Here is a 23,284-nt window from a genome sequence, read left to right on the forward strand (position 1 = left end):
CATAGATACACGCAAGACGCATACATTCATTTCTATGAAATGTTTTATATTCATTATTTTAAAGGATTTTAATATGTACTGCGTATTTTAATGTGTTTAATGTATTTGTAATTTAGATTTAAGCTGAAGTTAGGTTTTACAAACAAATTCTAGTCCTAAAGAGATAGCTTTATATCTAAGTACCTGAATCGTAATATATAACCATTTCACATTCAACATGCCCAATTTGGACAGGTTTGTCGATGACACCTTCACAATTTTAGATGGAAGACAAACCAACAGCCTAACCATTCTTGAGGAGTTGAACAAACTGAGCCCCCATATACAGTTCACATTGGAAACAGAATCCAACCGTTCTCTATAATTTCTGGACTTAACAGTCAACAGGAGATCAACACTCCCTCACATATGACATTTACAGGAAACCTACACAAACTATCAATACTATAAAACAACACTTAATCCATCCTAGCTCCCACAAAAAACCAGCCTTTTATAGCTTTGTCCACAGAGCTTTTAATATTCCATTATCTTGTTCCAACCTAAAGAAAGAACTAAACACCATCAGGTCAATAGCTCTTTCTAATGGTTACAACAAAAGGTTTATCGAGCAAATTATATTTTTTTGCTAGTTGCTTTACGTCGCACTGACACAGATAGGTCTTGTGGCGACGATGGGACAGGGAAGGGCTGGGAGTGGGAAGGAAGCAGCCGTGGCCTTAAGTAAGGTACAGCCCCAGCATTTGCCTGGTGTGAAAATGGGAAACCACGGAAAACCATCTTCAGGGCTGCCAACAGTGGGGTTATATCTAAAATCCAAAACAAACCTAAATCTACTCTTATTAAAGAAAAGAAACAAAAGGACAGTTTTTCAGTGTTTTCCTTCAACAATGATTCTGTTTACCAAATAACAAACCTGTGTAAAAAACACGGGGTTAATATAGCATTCAAAACAACTAACAACAGTCGTTCTCATTTCCACAATCCAGGGACCGTGAATAAATCGGACAAGTTTGGCAAATCAGGCATTTACAGATACAGTGCCAGTCTTGTTTAGCAAGTTACATTGGACAGACAGGAAGTAGCTTTAACACCAGGTACATCGAACATATTAATGCAGTTAAACATAACAGACATTCAGCCATGGGTCTACACATGCACGTATCCAATCATAAATTTTCCGACATAGACAAGAACCTACAAATAGTTGAAACCATGGAAAGGGACCTATACTGAATATCAAAGAAATGTTTCACATATCGTTAGACCAAAAGTTAATTCTAATCATAATCTGAACGAATCCACCGAAAAAACAAACATTCTTTACGAGGCCATTCATCCTCTCAACATCAAGACATATCTAAACAGGACGGCTTGACAACGAATCACTTCCCCTCTCTCGCACACCCCGTCTACACCTCAACTAACCCAAAGCAAACCACCTCCTTTTCCCCACCTATCCCACCCCCTAGCCAACAATAAGCACCACACACACACACACACACACAAACACAGTTGAACAGATCACAACTCACTCTTCTAATGGCATGATAGCGCGAGCGGGAACAGAGTGAGTATCATACGGTGCAGAACGGTGGCTCAACTGATTAACAAACAACATGTTAAGTGATTGGAAGTTCCAAGTAATCACCGGAAGCAAGATAAGCAAGGAGAGGAAGCTAAACAACGGATTGCCCCAATGATCAGTTCTCTCACCATTATTGTTCAACTTATTGTTCTGACCTTCCTGACACCTCATCCAGAAAATTCTGCTATGCCGACGACTTGGCTCTAGCTGTACAAGATCAGGTAATGGAGACGACTGAAGAGATTCTGACCAAAGACCTGTCTTTACTGGAAGATTACTTCAAAATCTGGAGACTTCAACCCAGTGCGAGTAAAACAGCAGTGTCTTGCTTCCATTTAAATAATCGTTTGGCGAACGTGAAACCGAATGTTAGTTTCAGAGGGAGAATTCTTCATCATAACTGAAACCCAAAATACCTTTGTGTCATCTTGGACCGTACACTATCCTTCAAACAACACCTCCTGAACTTAGCACAAAAGTTGAAGTCTCGAAATAACATCCTTCATAAACTGTGTGGAACTACCTGGGGATCTTCAGCAACCACTTTGCGATCTTCAGCCCTGGGTTTGGTATATTCAAGTGCTGAGTATTGTGCACCTGTTTGGATGAACAAGCATCATACATGCCTTGTTAACACCCAGCTTAATACCACAATGCGTATCATATCTCGCGCAGTCACATCTACTCCAGTTCATTGGCTTCCACTGCTAACTGGTATCATGCCACCTGATCTACGCCGATCTAATGCCCTTATGAAGGAATTCCACAAGATCTCAAGAAATCCTAGTCTACCCGTGAATAGTGACCTGCCACTTCTGAATCTTAACTCTGTGTGATGCTGCTAACATGGATGCTAAGGATTTTTAAATCTCTTGATGAGTGGAAAAGTAGATGGGAAGCAGCAACAGATGCGCACCTTCATACCTTCTTCTCAGGTCCCAGACTTCCAAGTGGATCCCACCTACCACGCAAGATCTGGACTGCCCTGAATAGAATCAGAACAGGACATGGTCGGTGCAGAGCCGCTCTCCATAAGTGGAAAAAGCTACCTAATCCGGACTGTGACTGTGGAGCTCCACACCCGACTATTCATCATATCGTCAGGGAATGTATGATTCGAGCCTATCTTGGTGATGAAGATGAGTTCCTGCTGCTAACTCCAGATGCTGCACGCTGGATTGAAGAACTAGATATTCAGTTGTGAAGCACAAATTACTTTGTTTCTCAGCTCTCTCTCTCTCTCTCTCTCTCTATATATATATATATATATATATATATATATACAGGAGTAGGCTATGTGCCGGCACCGGGTTTCACCCTCTTCCTATCATATATCACATCATTCATTTCATCTCATTAACTCCTCTGATGAGGTTGACGTCAGGAAGGGCATCCGGTCATTGACACGCCCCCTCACACAAGTTATATAAAAATGGTGTCCGGCTAGTGACACCATGGGAAGGCGTATCACAACAAGGAAGCAACAAAATATATATATATATATATATTACTGATTATGTCTGTATAAGCCAAACGCTAAAAAAAACAATTAAACTCGAACACACACAACAGTTTCTCATTTCTTTCTTTTCCTTTTTCCTCAGACACCCACCTTCAATACTCAGTTTCATAAGCCAAGGCCATACCACCACCAATTCTACATCAACAATAATAGTAGACAGTTTCAACTTCATAAGCAAGTGTTCCATAACGAAGGATGTGCCCCCAGCTCTTCAGCCAATTTAAATCTACCAATAAGTATATTCCATACTATAATAAAGCACTGCAAGATTATGTAAACTAGAACAAGTAATTTCTACATTATTTAAATGGTTCATTGTCAAACGTATTTCATTTCAACTATGTCATATATTCAAGTTGATTGAAACAGGACCGACAATTATGTTCCGTGTTCCACAAACACATGGCAATAATTTTAAATCAGTTCGAAGGACATTCTTAAGCCCGCCCAGTGGCCAAAATCGTTAAGGTGCTGAAGTCTAAATGGTCTGACACCCAGGTTAGCCGGTTCAAGTCCAGGTGCTCGATAAAAATTTCGCCATCTGAATGTTGGCCGGCAGGGTATGGGAGGTGGTGGTATACAATTTCTAATCACTAGATTGCGTGCCAAAAGCCTGGAATAAATTCCAAACCAGTACGCAGTGCTCATATGACGTGAGGGCATATGATGCTGTTGATGGTGATTCGTCTGTCAGATGGGGACTTTCAGCCTTGAGCAGACCCCTTGGTGCTATTCGACAGGAGTAGGCTATGTGCCGGCACCGGGTTTCACCCTCTTCCTATCATATATCACATCATTCATTTCATCTCATTAACTCCTCTGATGAGGTTGACGTCAGGAAGGGCATCCGGTCATTGACACGCCCCCTCACACAAGTTATATAAAAATGGTGTCCGGCTAGTGACACCATGGGAAGGCGTATCACAACAAGGAAGCAACAAAATCAAAATGCTACCAAAACACAGAAAAAAATGAAATAAATGTGGAAGAGTTCCTAAGGAACTAAAAGGGGGTGGGATCAACAAGGGAACCAGAACAAGCATCTACAAGAAAAATTTATACACCCTTTTCAAAAAACAACTATACTATAATTAAATCAAAAACAATACAAACTTTGACATCTTTAGCAGCAAATAAATAGGGAAATAAATCAATTTTGTCTAAAGAGAAATTTGGTTATAGTGCTTTTTAAATTAGAAAAAATAATGTATAAATCCTAAGGTGATGTTAATATAAATAAATAAATAAATAAATAATTTAGGTAAATAGTACAAAATTTAAGAAAATATAAATTTTTAAAATGAAATACTAACCCTAGCAACCTAACTAAGAAAGGAGCTCCTTGAATAAACCAAAAATGTACTATATTACATGCTATCTACACTTAAAAATAAATAAATTGTGTAAGCACCATTCTTAATGGAGGGTTCACCGAACGCATAGCAGAAGAAGAAAAGTGCAAAATCACGTCGCATAAAATGAATTCACAAAGACATATCTTGACGAAATATATCAGTCACATAGCATACCCCAGAAATAGAAGCGTATTGCATAGTAAAATTAAACACCATCAGTATTGAACCACAAATAGAAATCATCATTCATATGGCGTACACTTCAAGACAGTAAATACACACGCTCATAAGAGAGCAACAACAATAGAGATCCGTACACAACGGCATCCACACGCGATAAGATAATAATAATAATGCAACAGTTATGTAATGACAGGCAAAGATAAGAGCAGATAATCAACAATGGCAGACCAGACTCGGTTTGAGGTGAGATAAGGATGCTCAATAATGCAAGAATGATGACACGAACGTTATTAAAGCCCTCCATTAACAATGTCCTTACATTCTACAGAAACACTAGACGTAAAATGAATTATACCGAACTTCACTGTCACCAAATAGCCCATAAATATAACTATCTACCTTAAATTACTTTTAATAGACCTAATAATGATAATTATTTTGGAAAATTAGTGTCAACAGATTGTTCGGTGCACAATTCAAACTGTACAGTTACAGGGGAGAAACTAACCCGTATTAAAATAATTAAAATAAATAGAACAAGATGTCACAATAAAATTTAACATCAAAACACTGGCAGAATTTACAAGCACGGGCAGCAATAAATCAGATGAAAACACCAGCATGAAGGGAACGTCACGAGAAGCACACGCACAAATTTAGCAGGAATAAAATAAATAATATGAAAAATAAAATGGGAAATGATCAAAACACACCAAAAGGTCACGGACATCACATTGCACATACAACGGCTCCAAATACAAGTCCCTTGACGAAATGAACGAACATAAATCACGCCTCACAAAAATATGTACACCAAACAACCGAGGCACACACAAAATTCAGAAAAAACAAATCAACGAATAAATAAGTTGCAGTACTTATATATATGAACAACATGAAATTACCAAATAATCCATAATGAACAATGCACCAAGCAACCACATGTCACACACAACAAAATTAATTACTACATTTAACACTACGTCCTTTTCATGAAATTAAAATATAACTACATATTTATATTCACAACTGATCCCTGAAAGGGATTCACCGCACCGCATTATCCGATTCCCGTAGCAACGAAATTCATCTTGCAATATAACGTAGACATTACAAAGCGTCTTACTCCTGTAAGTTCAAATAGCAGACAGTCGTTTACGGAGCGCTCAGCGCAACAGCCAACAGTCCAGTGAGTCAAGCGCTCTCTGTCTATCAGCATTCAAACTCACCACAAGTTCCACTGCGCGCGCATAGATGGCGTTAACGTACACATTTCAGGCAGTTGAATACACTGTAACCAACATAGAAGTATAAAATGTGCCGTGCATCTGGTCCAACAACACATACGAAAAGTCCAAATATATGCAGATATACGAAGACGTACACCGTCAGATTTCAAGTTTATTTATTAATTGTAACGCCTCATCATAAAAACCTGCCACAACAGATTCACCTCACCTCATACCCGACCCCGTAGGGAAACGGGACAAGAGTTGGGCAAACATCCAAGCACTTTCTTAAAATACCAAATGTTTCAAGTCAATGTACATATTGCAACTGATTCATTTATCCAAGTAGATGAAACAGGTCCAACAAGTCTATTCCGCGTTCTTCAAACACACGTGCAGTGTTTTACCCCAGATCCAAGAACTTTCGGAAATTACCAAACGTTTCATGTGATTGTGTGGTATAATTAGTCAATAAGTTTTGTTTCAAAGGTTCACATGTCTTCAAGATGATTGTGGCAAGACTGGTAAGCCTGTTCCGAATTATACAAACATACGACAGGATTTTTAACCCAAATCCAAGAACATATTAAAGTGCCATGTGTTTCATGTCAATGTGTATATTTTGAACTAGTGCATTTGTTTCCAACAGATTGAGACAAGACCACACGAACACACGACAGTTTTTTAAACCAGAACCAAGAACTTTTTAAGTGCCAAGTAGTTTATGTGTTTGTGTGCATTTCATTTCAATGCGTATATTATTTCATCTAGTTTAATAGATTGAAACAAGACCAAGAAGTCCAAGAACATTCTTAAAGCACCATTTGTTTCATATCATTATATGTGTTTTATGTCGATTTGTATATTTTCAACCAGTGCGTATGTTTCCAGTGTTCCATGTTCCAAGAACTCATGACAGTTTAGACCAGAACTAATGTTCTGCAACCCATTGATGTGTTTTTAGGCAATCACAATTATGTGTATAATTTTATGATGATGCCTTATGTCAACCAGTCGAGCTGTATGTAGGCAACCCTAATGATGATTGTTATCAGATTCCCCTTGTTTTGATATTCAACAAGAACTGATGATGGCTCCAAGGGGGTCGAAACCGGTCTTCGATTAATAATTTTATTATATTTTACAATCTGTTGAATGGTGGAACATCTTTCAAACTCTATTATATAAGAGTGAAACTTGTCAGCCTATATACAACAAGATAAAATTGTATCATTTAGTGGTCATGCAAGTCTATATTTTAAGATAAACAACTAATGTGATCCCCACAGCAGAGATGTACTCTCTTTTCCTGAGAACACCACAGCTCCTCCTCATTGCCTTTGTCGTTGAAGTCTCGTTGGTTAGCCATGTGGGATTGTGGCTTGCAATTTTAATGCAGTATGATTTACGACCTGCATTATCCATCGCATCAGAGGGCAAACATTCCAGAGTGTCGGCAATGGCTTCCCGTGCTTCTAGTGGACAGTCGGGCTGAAATTTCAAGTTCTTTCAGTACAGAGATTAGTGTGATGTGCAGTCCATAGAATGAAATACGATTACTACATTCATCCAATTTGTCTCACATTTCTATCAATCCTGTCTTACCACTACACTTCACCTATTCCAAGATACAACGCCATCACTACTCCATTGTTCATACCGTACCCGTAACATGACAATGAGAAGTAATATCTCTAAGATAAAATCCTAAAAGAATTTAATTGTATAAAGTCCACCTGTTCAATACACGTTTGCCAGTTGATAAAGGGTCTGTCTAAAAAGCCCGGAGGTCATCATCAGCTAAAATAACATAAAGAAGAAAGACATATACAAAAAACAGTCGTACATAAAAACTTGAGATAAAGTACAACCAACAAATGCAATGGAAATCTTATGTTTAAAATGTACATAGCTTCAAACTTGAACGAATTTAGTTGTAAGTGTGGGTCCAACCGTTAAATTTCTTCGTTTTCAGAAGCATGACAAATAGAACATTTAACAGTCTTCACAACCAATAGTTGGCCCTCAACATCCTGGATGAAGCTGATGTACAAGATGGTCCCACACATGATCTACTGGGGAGATTTGCTAAATGGCGCTCGGTAATGACGTAGTTTTTTATCCTCTGAGTAAATTAATCGTAAAATGTGACAAAAAGTGCAAAAAATATGGAAGATTAGTGAAAATGGAATGTTGTGATCGATGGTGATTATAAGTGCAGAAATTGCCCTAGAGAGATAAAAACTAATGAACGTGCTCATTGGGTTTGTGACCAGTGTGTTCCGAATGTTGTAGTTGGCGGCGGCATTGACGATGAACCACCGAAAATAAATGATGAGGAATACAAAAGTGCATTAGAAATTATAAACATTCTACAAAAGGATAATGAGGCTCTTAGAGTAGAAAATCAAGAATTAAAAGAAAGACTGCGATCACTAGAACTCGGGACTGACCATTCTTGAGTGATATAGCGGTACCAGTAACAAACTCGAGCACATGGTGTCAATTAGTTCATCGTTGGCCGGGTAAGAGGGAATCTACAGCTGATTTTCTGGATATAAGCATCAGAAATAGGTTTCCTGCCCTAAATAATTTAATTCTGGAAGAAAGTGATCGCGCGCGTGAAACCAAATAATCGCGAACCGCTGCCGTTGACGTACCAAGGTTAAAAATTAGGCCCAGATTTCAGAATCAAGACTCAGCTAGGCCCAAATCAGCAAAGGTAGCTGTGTTTGGTGATAGCCAAGAAAGGGGTATTGCGGGAGTGATAAACGATGAGAATATAGCAGCAACCGGAGAAATATAACTAGGAACTTCTATCAGCAATGTCCTGGAAAACATAGAAGAAGCAAGTAGGAACTTCGGGAGTGGCGATGCAGTGCTTATCATTGGTGATACAAATGACGTAGCTCACGACGACGCCAAGAATATAAGGTCACAATTTAAATATACACTGGGGAAGCTGACTCACTCTAACATCTTGGTAGTGAACGTGCCCCACAGGCATGATTTGAGTAGAGACTCGTGTGTGAACATTGAAATGCACAAAGTTAATAGAGATATTGTTAAAATTTGTAAACATTTCCGTAATACTCAGGTTAATGAATGCACCAGCTTCGAGAGATACTGTTACACAAAACATGACCTCCATCTAAACAATTCAGGTAAACGAAAGATTGCTAATATTGTTCTCGATTTTATTAATCATAAGATATATACTTTGAAAATGAAACTTCCTTAGGTTATAATACCCACCGGGAAAAATGGTAGAAAAAGCCAACTATTCTTCAAGCTGGCTCAGTCAACGAGAAAATGTTATGAATTTTAAGAGGCCATAAAAACCAAAACTAGCATATGTGACCAAATAAGATCGGTCACGGAATCAAACCATTATCAAAGATAGTTTAGTAAGTAGCCAAACTCAGGTATGTTATTCTCCTACTCATAAAATACCAGTACATGAAACATCAGGTCAGAAATCCCCACCAGTAATGAGTGATACAAAAAGTAGTTGCCGAGAGGTAAATGGCATCCAAAAGAAGGATAGCAAGGGTAAATCTCTCAATTTATTGCAAGTGAATATCCAGTGCATTAGAAATAAGTTGTTAGAATTAGAACACTTTTGCCAAACCGAGAAAGTTGATGTGATTTGTGTATCAGAGCATTGGCTTTCTGAAAATCAAGTAGTATATTTTGTGCCCCGTGGATATACTGTTGCAGATATGTTTTGTAGGGGTAAAAACAAAAATGGCGGAGCTGGGATATTAGTTAGTGTGTTTTAAATTGGTAAAGGTTGATTTAAGACAATACTGTGTGGAATTAGAGGTGGAATTTAGTTGTGTGAAGCTGGATGATCAGAATTTGATAATTGTTAGTTTGTATAGATTTCCAAATGCTGATGATTAGGTATTTCTTAAGAATTTTGAATTAGTAATGGAAAACAGTTTGAAGTTTAAGGAGCGAGCTCGATAGCTGCAGTCGCTTAAGTGCGGCCAGTATCCAGTATTCAGGGGATAGTAGGTTCGAACCCCACTATCGGCAGCCCTGAAAATGGTTTTCCGTGGTTTCCTATTTTCACACCGGGGAAGTGCTGGGGCTGTACCTTAATTAAGGCCACGGCTGCTTCCTTCCCACTCCTAGCCCTTCCCTGTCCCATCGTCGCCATAAGACCTATCTGTGTCGGTGCGACGTAAAGCAACTAGCAAAAAAATGAAGTTTAAGCCAAAAGTTGCTGTTTGTGTGGATTTTAACATAAAGATGGCATATTCATATGGACAGATTTCTAGAAATGTACTGAATTTACTAAGAACTCTAAATTTAACTTGCACAAACAAGCTACCTACATGTAATAATGCATGCTTGGATAATATCTTTGTAAATTTTTCGAGAGATTTGTATGAACTTAGACTTGTTGGTGGCAGTTTTGTAAATTTTTCGAAAGATTTGTTGGTGGCAGTTTTGCAGATCATGACCCCTTGCATATATAATTATATCTTAACCAGCCTGACATAATTTACAATGATGAACCTATTCTGATGTGGGTAAAAAGTTAGGGTGATGAATATATTAACTTTTTTTTATTGAAAATCTGAAACAAATTAACAGGGGTTCGTATTTGAATTTCAAATGGGAGAAAATGATATTGAAACTGTATTTCAAAACTTTTTAGGTAAATTGGTTGAATTCTGGCATTTATGTTCACCTCTGGTAAAAATTGGTTGTAATGGTTAACTTAAAAGCAAGAAGTTGTACTGGTATATTGATGAATTGACTCAGTGTAGAGAAAGAATGCTTTTGCTGTATATAATTTATAAAAACTCTTCTCAAGCTTATCTTAATTGTAAAAAGTTATATAAAAGAAAACTTGTCCATGCCAAAATTTTAGCTTGTGAAAAATATGTTGAGAATTCACCCAACAAATGCAACGAGGCATGGGAAAACATCCCTACTTATACTCAAGACACATTTCTCGGTCTTGAAGAACTGAAGTATTATTTCTTTAACTCTGTAAAATAAATCAGAGATAAAATTAAGGCAACAGGTACAGTTGCGAGTGACTTTCTTCATAATCAACCGCCCTGCCGAAACAATTTCCATTGGGTTGAAATCACACCTGATGAAGTAATTAAAGTTAGCTTAAAATTATTGAACTCTGAGAGTATGAATTTTTATTGGTTATCTAATTACATCATCAAAAGGATAATAATTTTGATTTCTGAACCTCTAGCTTTTATTTCTAATAAGTATTTAGAGTTTGGAGTTTTTCCTTATTTCCTTAAAATTTCTAAAATTATTCCATTATTTAAAAGTGGGGACAAACAATTTCTTTAGAACTATCGTGCAGTCTAAATTGTTCCAATAATTTCTAAAATATTTGAATCACTTTTGTACAGTCAAATTAGCAACTATTTTGAAAGAAACTTACAATCTCCTATCCGACGGTCAGTTCAGCTTTAGACAAGGTAAGTGTACTACTACTGTGTTCTTCAAATTGTTAATTAGATATTAACAGCTTTTGAAAACAAGCAGGCCATCTCTTTGTTGTTATGTGATAAAGTAAAGCTTTTGATTGTATTAATCATGAAATTTTTTTGCAAAGCTGAGATGTATGGTGTCGCGTATCCCTCTCTGCATGGAATTAAGTCATACTTAAATAACAGATATCAGTTTGTCTCAATTAAAAATAGGTATTCCACTTTGAATAAAGTTACAACTGGTGTGCCACAAGGCTCTGTCCTCGGTCTATTTTTATTCCTTCTGGCAGTCAATGATTTACCACAAAATGTCACAGCTCATGCTCATATCATATGCGGACAATACAACGTAAATTACAAAACACCAGAGCATCTCAGGTTTGCATCAGATGTCACAGGAAGCTCTTGCAACTGCAATGCATTGGTTTTCATCCAATACATCCAATAGGCTATTGTGCAATCAGGATAAAACTCAATTTCTCACGCTAGGATTATCGAAAGATATTGAAAGTAAGTCAGTCAAAGTTTTGGTTTTTCATATTGATGCCAAATTGAACTGGGAAACACACATTGATCATATTTGTAAAAAATATCACGAGTGGCCTATTTGATATGGAAATTGAGGGATTTAGTTAGCAGTGACTACCTAAGGATGGCATATTTTGGTCTCTTCCAGTCACACATTACTTATGGACCGTTGTTATGGAGGCATTCTTCTTACGTATATAATATTCTTCTAATACAGAAAAAAGGTTGTCCGTACAATATGTAGGGCTGGTGCAATTGACCTTTGTCGATCTCTCTTCATTAAGTTTAAAATACTGACAATTAAAAAATGTGTATATTTATATATCTTTGACATATGTTAAAAACAACATGAATGAATTCAGTAGTAGGGAAAACATTCACCTTCATGATACTCGGGGCAAAGCAGACATTGACATCCAAATTCACAGGCTGTAAAAACTGCTTGCTCACATAAAATCAGTTGTTTAACATTGTTTAATAAATTTCCACACTCTGCACGGTCCACACCTTTTAAATAATTTTAAAAGGAAAATGTATGATTGGTTAATAGAAAATCCATTTTATAATACCTCAGAAATGCATAATGATAGTATTAAGTTTTAATAAAAGGTGTATGTTCATTTAGCCTTAGTAATATTAAGTACTAAATGATTATCAGTTGATGAAGCTTATTTCATTGTATATGGTCAAAGGCAAATAAAGATTCTTAATTCTTGATTCTTGTTAGGTATCACCCCACACACATTTGGCATCCTTTCTTCTCGAAGCATTTAATGGAGCTGCCCGTTCAGCAAAATTGGTGATGTATTTACAGAAAAAATCAACCATGCCAGTTAATCTGGCTACAACCTTGACGTATTTCAGCGTGGAAAAATTTTGGTTGTCGGCAGGACGAGACTGATCAATAGAGACACCCTTCCCTGACACAGTATGGCCTAAGAAAGACATCTGGGGTTGTGCAAAAGAAACCTTGCTAGCCTTAAGGTTTATACCTGCTTTACGCAGTCTTTCAAGGATTTCATTGAAATGGACAAGGTGTTCTTCAAAGGTTTCACTGAAAATTACCAAATCGTCAAGGTAATTATACACAAACTTGAATTTAACGTCTGACAAAACATTATCCAGTACCGAGTAAGGACAGCAGCGTCCGTGGTCAGCACGAATGGAACGCGTTCAAAGAGGTTCCAATCAGTAGTTAAAGCAGTGAGGTGCTTGGATTCCTCGGCAAGAATTATCTGGTAATATGCCTGATTTAAATCAAAGGTGGTAAAAATTTTGGCATTAGCAAACCAAGAAAAAGAAGAGTGCAAATCAGGAAGGGGAACAGATTGGAGGACCACTTTATGGTTCAATATCCGATAGTCAACGACAGGACGATAACCACCTTGCGGTTTAGGGACAAGAATCATGGGAGAAGAATAAGCTGACTTAGAAGGACGTATCACTCCATCAGCGAGCATTTGGTCAGTAATAGCCTTAAGGGCTTTCATTTTGGGAGGTGACAGCCGATACGGAGGAGAGCGAACAGGTATGTTATCCGTGACTACAATTTTGTACTCTAAAACATTGGTGATGCCTAACTTGTCGGTAAAGACATCAGGAAACTTATCGCAACACAACACAACCTTGAGGGTGACAGGAACCACAGGATACAAATACAAATTAAATGAAGGTTAACGCACTTTCTGAGAATCGCACCACATAATGGAAATAGGGGGAAGTCAGAAATATTTAAACATGGCCCAGACGCCAGTTCAACTTGCTTCCACACCAAAAACACTTCTGATGCGGGGCAGAGGAAAAACTAGCGTGCATCAAGTGATACGGAGTTACTAGAGGCAAACCCCAAGGGAAATTAAATTAATCTACAAATTACATGTTTTGCAAAACAAAGGAAAGGGGAATGCCTCGAAAGCAAACAGGTAGGCCCAGCTGAAAATGTAAGCCATCTGAGTAATTGAGTGGCGAGTCTGGGCGAATAGGGGTAAACTCCTATTTGAAAATACAACCGAACATTAAATGTAAATTAAGATGGAAATGAAACCAACAGCGGTTACCCCAAGGTAGCCCATCCTGGGAGGGAGGATTCGCCGACGTGCATCTGATCGCTGGACTGACGAGATAACGAAAGACCACGCACAAAATCTCGCCTCACTCTCATAAGAAGGCAAGTCTGGCCCCGGTGTGATCACCGAGTAACCATTCAGAGCACAGCTGTCTTCCTATCGCCACGCAGATCCACCAGTCAAAACCCTTTCTCACGTCGCGATGTTTTCACAATATTCTAGAACCTCACCTAACTGTAATCGCAAACGTTCCCATCTTCCAAAATTAGTAAGGACATGCTTCTAGAATTGACAGGGGCCGACCCACCCTGTTCCAAAAATCTTCGTCACAATATTTCCAGAACCTTACAGAATATCCCTTAACAATAATAATAATTTACAATCTAGTAGTTAGATTTCCAGGAAATAAAATATTTTACACCATACAGTAAACATTTCGTATTCCAAAGGTCGTATCCAAGATGGTATTTTACGCAACTTAGCAAATGATTCTTTGAAGAGAGAGAGCATCCGTCCTCCAATGAGGATGACCATTTGGATCCGGAATACAGTTTCAATTCAATGGAGTTTAAAAATATCAAGAAATGGAAATTTAATCGTTGAAACTGTTATCTTCTATTTTCCCAGGGTTAGTGGGGGAGAAATGTCAATCACGTTCTCAGGTACAGATGAAGGTGAATGATTTGCAGAGAGTCCCTCAGTATCTGTATTACTATTTTTTCTAACTCGCAGAATGGAACTTTCAAGTTTTGTAGGAAGTTCGATGTCTGACTAGGGAGGGCGCCTTTGCTCCGAATAGCAGGCCTCTGACAATCCACCGATCGATAGGTATTTTATACTTCGATGAAAGGTAAGGCAAGCATGGAACATAAATAGCTTGCTTTTCTAGGTCCACATCCCGAGCCTGATTAAGGTCTCTTTCAAAGCGAATGGTGGGATCTAAGACCATCGCTTTCATGTCCTCTCTGTTGATGGCTACGATGTCCGCCCTCCGATTAGAGTCATCAGTAGAGATGCAGTGAACCTCCTCGTGCACCTCCCATCCACGCTGTCTCAAGCCTCGAGCAATCGACGTTCTTACACGATGGTGGCGATGGTTGCGCATTAGCTCAGTACTCCGGCAGAATCCCAACACATGTCCAAGGGTTTCTGTCTCGTTGCAGCCATTTTGGCGGCAACGGGTTGTGTTGAATGACCTACCGGGAACCGGCCTGACTGCGATGAGGTCGCATGTCATCTTCACTGCATTTATGTATTCGGTGGAGGACAGAGGTGATTTATGAGTCATCCAGGAGTTTGCTTTCGGGCAGTCTGAATATAACACTACTCCTTTTCCTTTATGTGGTAGCTGACACCACGACTGAAAGGATCGATTTCTCATAATTACGCGTAGTTTTCTTCCGTCAATCTTTGGACGGGAGACTTTCCTTTTTCACGTTAAGTCTGTGGAGTGCCATACCTTGTTCTTCAGGTAACTTCCTTACGTATGGTAGGTGAACGTCCTGAAGATGGAGTAAGCGATTACAAATATTGTAATGCTGTATATTTGCTTCCCATTCTGCACAAATTATTCCCATCCCTCTGACCTTTCTTGCACTATACAGCATCGAATTGGGAGTATCATCAGGCATCATCATTATTTCATTTACAGAACTTCTTATAAATTTGTCCTGATCTTTAAGAAAAGTGTTTGATAGTTGTGTCAGAGGGGCACATTGTAGTGGATAGATCAAACCTGGCCAAACAAACTCGTAAATAATCTTGATCTTTTGCTCTGGTTTTAGAAGTATTTTTTACCAGATTTTTTAAGTCGGAAGTTATTGTGCTTATTAGTTTATGTCTGTCAAGAGAAATTTCATTGTTGAAGTCAATTTCTAAATACTTGATTCGTTCATTGTTTGTTTTCATCGATGGGATTATTGATCCTTCGACTGTAATGACGTTTCCTTCAGTTAATTTTCCTTTCTTCAGGATTATAGATTTGCTTTTAAGAGGATGGATACGTAAACCATTTTCTGCAAAGCTGCTTTCAGCCAAATTTAACAAGGTAGTGGCATCATTTTCGGTTTTGCTGAGTATGACTAGGGGCCTGTTCCACGAACGAACTTTGCAACTTTTCAACTTTGCACTTTTCACTTTTCAATTCTTGCAAAGTGCAAGGTCTTTCTGTTCCACCATGAACTAGGCTGTACTTTTCAATTTCTTCGCAAAGTGAAAAGTCTTTGCGAATGAGTGATTCGATCGAGTTTATTCTATGAGCAAAGTGTATAGGCCTAATACTCTATGATTTTAATGCTTTACTTTTCGCGGCGAACTTGGCGGTATAATTGTCGTACCGTTTAAGTTTTTATCGTGGGAAAGAAAGGTTATTACAAGAAGCTGTCTGTGCTGGAAGTTGTCAAGGAGAAACGTGACATCCTTTTTTGACAACTTAAAACATAACCTCTCAAATGATGACACACATCAATGTTAACGAGAGTACCGTCAACACATCCACACACAAAAGGACATTCACCCTTCATTAGAAATCCCGTCGCTATATTAAGTGGATTATCAGGCTAACGTACTGTTAGCAAATATTACATTTACAATAACATCTACGACTTTGGTAACAGTTCTGCAAATAATTGATTTTGATGTCTCATGCATTGCTGTTACACAGTACAGCTGGGTACCATTTACTAAAAAATGTAAACATAAGAATTTGTTCTTTTTTGGAAAGGAATTTACTTCTTTATCTTTCAATAAATTACCGATCATTTCAAGAATATAGTCAGCCTCTTGGGATAATACGAAATCACTCGCGTTGGTGAGGACTTATGATAGAGATTCATAAAAAGTCCAGTGCGCCATACAACATTACAAAAAGTTGTTCAAGAAGGAGATCCTTAAATTGCTGGTCGAAGATATCAATATAGGCTGGCTTATAAAAGATGCTGCTTTCCATTCAAAGATCAACTGAACCGAAGTTCCTAAGATGTTCATAAATTCAGTACGCATGGATGCGAGCATGATGTTAGAAAGTCTCTTCTGTTTTTAGAATCATGAAGTATGAAAATTTTAGTGCATGGAGGCTAATACATAATAGTAAATAAAGATGGTTGGATTTCGCAGTTCAATGCGGACCGTACAGTTGACATTGAATAAATGACAGCTAAGACAGAAAGAGATAAGTTAGGGGGAAAATATACATAAATGAAATATGTCAAATGGGAATTACTTCACGTTGTAACAAGCTGAGCGAGCTGGAAATGAAGCGTGAATGAGGAGTGGAGTGGGTGAGGTTCAAACAAAGTCTTGTGAAGGAGGTTGGCAGAAAGAGAGGAGAGAGGAAGGAAGGTAAGTGAAAAGGGAAGAGGGGGAGGGGGAAGATTATCAAGGCGGGGCTGGGAGATACGATAATACAGAAGATTGTCTAATTAAAGTACTGTAAATAGAATGAAAATTCAGACCTTGACTATTTGATTTATTAATTCTGAAAAAGTGAATGACCAGGTCAAATAGAATATTAGTTTTTTCGGAAATGTCATTAAGATTGTCATTTGGATTAAAATATTGGTCCAAATGTATAAAGCAGTTCTCTGCTATGTTAAGGAGTGGTCCTTTATTCATGGTTTAGGGATATAAACACGTCACGACGTGAGCTTTTGTTAGCATCAAGTGAGGACAGTGATGAAGAATCCAATAATGGAACGTACAAAGACAGGATTAATTTTCATAACCTCACTTCGACGTAATAACGCGAGGATTTCCATATCATGCTTAATGTCAGTAAACTTATGATTGTAATTGTTTGTGTGTGTTGTCCCACTGCAGAAAAGTTTTTGTATTACAGGGCATTGACATGTTCCAAGTATCTTATGTTGAAGCTCCTTCCTGTCTGTCCAACATAAGTAAAATTACAGCTGTTGCATTTTATCCTATATACTCCTGATTTTGAAAAGCAACCAGTCTTATTAATAGAGGTTGAGTTGTGTAAGATGGTTGCCTTTATATTGAAGGTTTAAAATGCTATTTTAACATCATGTTTTTTTAAAAACGTTAGTGACTTTATAAATATTTTCATTGAACGTGAAGATAGGAAATAAATTAACTTTAGGTTTTTCTTTTTTAAGAGTGGTTAAAGGGCGATGTGTGTATTTATTGATAATACTTTCAATGAAATTACTATTGTATCCATTAAGTTTAGCAATCATACGAATATTATTCAATTCTTTTTTAAGATCACTAATATATGCCGCTCGTTTATCGATTTGGGGATGTGAAGGATCTTGATGAACAGTAGAAGCTGTTTGATTAGGTTTTCTGAAAATATTGTATTTTAAGGAGTTTGGTAGTCTAATGATGGTCAAATCTAAAAAATGTATTCTTTGTTCATTTTCAAATTCGAGTGTAAATTTTATGTGTGTATCGATTGTTGAGGTTAAAAAGAGTGGTGGCAGCGTCTGTTGTGCTCTCACCTAAGATTACTAAAGTATTATCCACATATCTAACCCATAAAAGAATATTGTTGTAGTCTTTATTGTTATATCAATCTTAGTATGTTCCAAAATATCTAAATAAATTTCAACTAAGCGAGCTGAGGCCGGCGATCCCATGGCCAAGCCTTCTTGCTGATAGATAATACCGTTGAATGTGAAGTAGTTATTATTTAAAACTAATTTCAGGATAGACATAAAATCTTGTATTTCTAAAGCACTTCCCTTCCTTCCTCTCTCCTCTATTTCTCCCTGCACCTCCTTCACAAGACTTCGTTTGAACTTCAACCACTCCACTCCTCATCCACGCTTCATTTCCAGCTCTGTTCAGCTTGTTACAACATGAAGTAATTCCCATATGGCATATTTCATTTATGTATATTTTCCCCCTAACTTATCTCTTTCTATCTTAGCTGTCATTTATTGAATGTCTACTGTATAGTCCGCATTGAACTCCTAAATTCCACTACCTTCATTTTTTCTTCTTCTTCTTCTTTTATGACCACATAGGATCACTTTAGTCAGTCCGTCGTTCAGGTCTCTTTGAAGGGATTGTTCGGTCTTTGCGATCCTCCCAGTACTTCTTCAGACGCTCCGATCTTCGTGCCCTTTCCTCAGTTGAAAATGTGCGTGTTGTTGGTTTGTTTTGTGTAAGGGTAAAGCGGAGGTTTGTATTCTTGAGTTTTGTATTCAATTTTATCTTATTTGTGGTGTCTTCTGTTGTAAGGCCCATTTCCTTCAGATCCTCTCTTACTTCTCTGATCCATTTACATCCTGTTGTGGTATTTTTTGAGACGAGATTGTGTTGTACTAGTTGTTTCAGAAGTCTCGAGTCCTGCATTCTCATGATATGTCCAAAGAATCCCAGTCTCCTCTTACGCATAGTATCTGTAATGTGTTCTAGCTCTTTGTACACGACTTTGTTAGGTATTAACCGCCACTGTCCATCTTTCTGGTATTTTTTGTTGATGCAGGTTCTTCCAATCCTCCTTTCAATTTTCTGAAGTCTGTCAGTCTTTGATTGTTTATTCGGGTAAAAGAGTGTTTCTGCTGCATATGTAGCTTCCGGTTTTATAACTGTGTTATAGTTATTTACTATAATGTATTAAACCTCCATGCGCAACAATTACCATCCTTCATGATTCTAAAAACAGAAGAGACTTTCTAACAACATGCTTTGCATCCATGCATCCTGAATTTATGAACATCTTAAGAAGATCTTTGAATAGAAAGCAGCATCTTTTATGAGCCAGCCTATATTGATATCTTCGACCAGCAATTTAAGGATCTCTTTCTTGAACAATTTTTTTAAAGTTGTACGGCGCACTGGACTTTTTATGAATCTCTATCATAGAGCTGTTTTTTAACACAGCGCATCTCTCTAATTCTTAATATCTTAAATGATATGTACATTTTTAAGACCTTTGTGTCTTTACATAGTTTAATTTCTTCGATACATTTGTGTTTGATTAGCTTTAGGTTGATGACGACTTAGGGGGCTGTCACACAGGCTCGATCGAACGACTGCGATCAACCGACTAAGAAAACAAACCTACAGAGGGCAGTGGCACCAGTCACACAGCATCGATCGTCAGCGATCAACTACGAGCGATGAAGATCGACTGGTTTGTGAAAACAAACGTGTCCGTTTTTCAGTCGCAGTCGTTCGATGATGGCGGACGCAACATAGTCATCTGTTGATGAAATCGAAACATTAATTTGCTTAGTGTATGAAAACAAAGTGGTGTATAATCCTAGACTCCCTGGATATAGTAATAGGGAGACCGTGAATTTTGTATGGCATTCTATAGCGTCGAGAACTGGGACAAAAACTGGTAAGTAATTATTATATTTTTACGATTATCTTATGAATAGTGTTATCTTAGATTATTTATTGATAAAATATATTATACGGAATAGATTGGTTAAAAAAGTTACACTAGGAGAACTAGTAATTATCATTCTTGTAACTTAATTGAAGAAATGTTTGGAAAACATAAACAGTGCTTTCCTAACCTCCATCTCGTACCTAATGAAATGAATAGGCCTACCATTGTTCGCTTTAATGACAAATAAGTGTAGGCCTATGCCATAAGTAGGCCTACTACATGTATATTTTCTTTGTCACAATATTCTGATTCATTGTTTCAGGAAAAAGTTGTGCCAAAACAAGGCAAATTCTGAAGGCTGGATATCGAACTTGGAGAGATAACATCCTCCCTCTCCTCCCAGGTTCTGCTGTACAGAAAACATAAAATGGGTCTACTTCAATGCTCTCAACTTTCTGGAACTCTTCATTGCTGGAAAAAGGTACAGTTCTGTAATATTTATTTTTAAAAATAGGCCTACAATACAGACCAGTGTTCTAGTTGTGAAAGAGTGAGGGGAAGATTCAGTCTGTAGGCCATAAGTTCCACCCATCTGTTCATTAATTTATCAGATATAAGTGAAAGTAATATAATATAATCCAACCTAACAATCATCTTACTAAAATAATTATTGAAAGTAACAATTTCTTAAGCAGAAGGCCTGTGTCCAGACTAAAATATAGCTCCAATTTAGAAGAATTGCATTAATATGTTGTTCATTTTTTTCAGTTCTGTAACAAACACATCTATGGAAGTGGCACCTGATGTGTGAGAGCCTTTTCACCAAGCTGAAATAGAGGAGGAGGAAGCAGAAATAATTTGTGTTGGAGGGGTCTTACTCCTACAGATCAGAAATTACTGAAGGGACTTATACTTCCAGTCCAGTGGCTTCTGCTTCCACAAACAGCTCTGCCAGCAGTTAAAAATAAAAGAAACAGAAATGTGAAAGTGACAGTGACAGTGATGTGTTAAGTGAATATTTAGAAAAGATACTGAAAACTGAAAAGAAAATGTAATCAGTGTTATTTTTAGTGTCTTTGTGATGACATGGAAAGAATGAGTGTACTAGGTCGAAGGGTTTTCAAAGTTAAAATTCAGGAACTGTTGTATACAGTGTTAGATCAAGAAAGAATCGAATAAAATTTATGTTCTTGAGAAATGTTCTACTTTTTTAATTAAATCAGTTTTTGTTATACTTATCTATCAATATTTATTTGAATCCTCAGTGAGTTATGTGTATTAGCACCTGTTGGGAAAGAACCTTAACTCCATTTTTTAAAATTATTAGCATTATTACAACATCTTAATTTGTATATTTTATGTGGTAGAACATGTATGGTTTACAAGGAAACGAGTATTTTGAAATACATGTAGTAGGTCCCTTCTGTGTGTATAGTAAGCAGTTGTACAGCACAGGTGGTCTGAAACCAGACCGGCGTATTGATAGTTCTGTCCAAGAGCTGACTTCCTTCTTTTGGTACCTATACTGTTGATCACAACTGCAAACTCATTGCATTAGGTATGTACAGCACAGGTGGTCTGAAACCAGACCAGTGTAAAGATATGAGTAGTTTTGTTCAGGAGCTGACTGTCTTCTTACAGAATACTGTTGAGAACAACTGGAAGCTCATTGCATTGGGTTTACTGCATCTATATTCAATATTGCTTACTATACTGCCATCCTGGAAGAATACACATCCTAAATACCTATTTGAAATTATCTACCTGTTCCAATTTTGTATTCTCAACCTGACATTCAGTTCTACTACTCTTCCCTACTGTGATCACTTTAGAATTGAAACGACTAATTTTCATGTCATATTCATTGCATCATTTTTGAAGTTGCAAGATATTAGATTGCACAGTTTCAATAGACCAAGTCGTTTGCATAGGACAAAATTCTTACTAGAGTTATACCTGGCAGAATCCCTCCCTGCCACCTTATACCTTTGTAACTTAGGTAGCCTTTATCTCCTCATTCCAAGTACTCTCCTGCCATTGGTACCTGTCTGCACCAGCAATCGCTACTTTCATGTCTGTTACCATACTTATAATTTATTAATAACATATAGGCCTACAGGAGGCATCAAGGTAGACCGATTATTTTATTTCTTGTGCTGTAGATCCATATAAACAATGAAAAACAAAGATGAAAAATTCATTTGTAACTATTTTGACAGGTGTTTCTACCAAAGTTTTGTAGATTTTAATCTACAACATAAAAAAACTGTATTTTGTGGGATGTGATATTAAGGGGATATGATGGCAGAACATGTACATATTTATAAAAAATATATCCATATGACAGTTACATGCTTGTAATAAAAGGTTGAGTAGATTAATTACCCTGTAAGTCAATCCAAGATCTTAAAAGACCCATACACCCTACTCTGTCAAACATTAATTTATATAATTGGTATTTACAAACAGTTTTGACAGGCAATGTAAGATATAGCAAAATTAAATCATTTACCACCTGAGCAACAGGCCTAAATAACATTTTACTGTAGATGGCAATAGTATTTAGTTGTTAGAAAGGCACACTCTTCACTTCTAAAAATAGAAGGCAAGGTGCTTGTTATTAGCACCTATTATTTTTTGCAGTGTTTGGTTCTCATTTTGGGTTAAATTGAAGGCAAAGTTTTCATTTTCCTTGAACTGATTCATAAGGAAAGAATTTCAGGATGGATAGATAGGCTTGGTAGTGTTCATATCAGTAAAGAAGTTACATATGAACAATACACAGAAAGGCAAAATCAACATTGAGGTAAGAAAGAGAGTCCTACCAGACCTTTGCGGATAAAGTTGTTACTCTGTACCAAGGAGTTTACCGGTAACTTGGATGGAAGTGCAGGATTTATATTAATTGGTTTATTATTGTCAAGTGAGCAATTAGAGCAGCTTGCCAGTGCGAAGTTTTGGGGGACAGTACTTTATGCTTAGTGATGAGGGTAATAAACAAGACCTTGTGTGTAATTTACATGTAGTTGTGA

At 37.4% G+C, this 23,284-nt stretch overlaps 1 protein-coding gene and 1 long non-coding RNA gene across 4 annotated transcripts in view; both read left to right on the top strand.

Moving 5' to 3' along the window:
- The window catches only part of mRpL4 (mitochondrial ribosomal protein L4), a 261,863-nt gene that overhangs the window by 180,397 nt on the left and 58,182 nt on the right, over positions 1 to 23,284 (top strand). The gene's annotated exons all lie outside the window — the stretch shown is intronic.
- LOC136881062 (uncharacterized) lies at positions 19,920 to 21,499 on the top strand. The gene is made up of 3 exons (XR_010860980.2): positions 19,920 to 20,258; positions 20,575 to 20,733; positions 21,021 to 21,499. It is a non-coding gene; the product is annotated as an uncharacterized lncRNA (long non-coding RNA).

Source organism: Anabrus simplex, chromosome 9 (genome assembly GCF_040414725.1).
Source record: "Anabrus simplex isolate iqAnaSimp1 chromosome 9, ASM4041472v1, whole genome shotgun sequence".
NCBI lineage: Eukaryota > Metazoa > Arthropoda > Insecta > Orthoptera > Tettigoniidae > Anabrus > Anabrus simplex.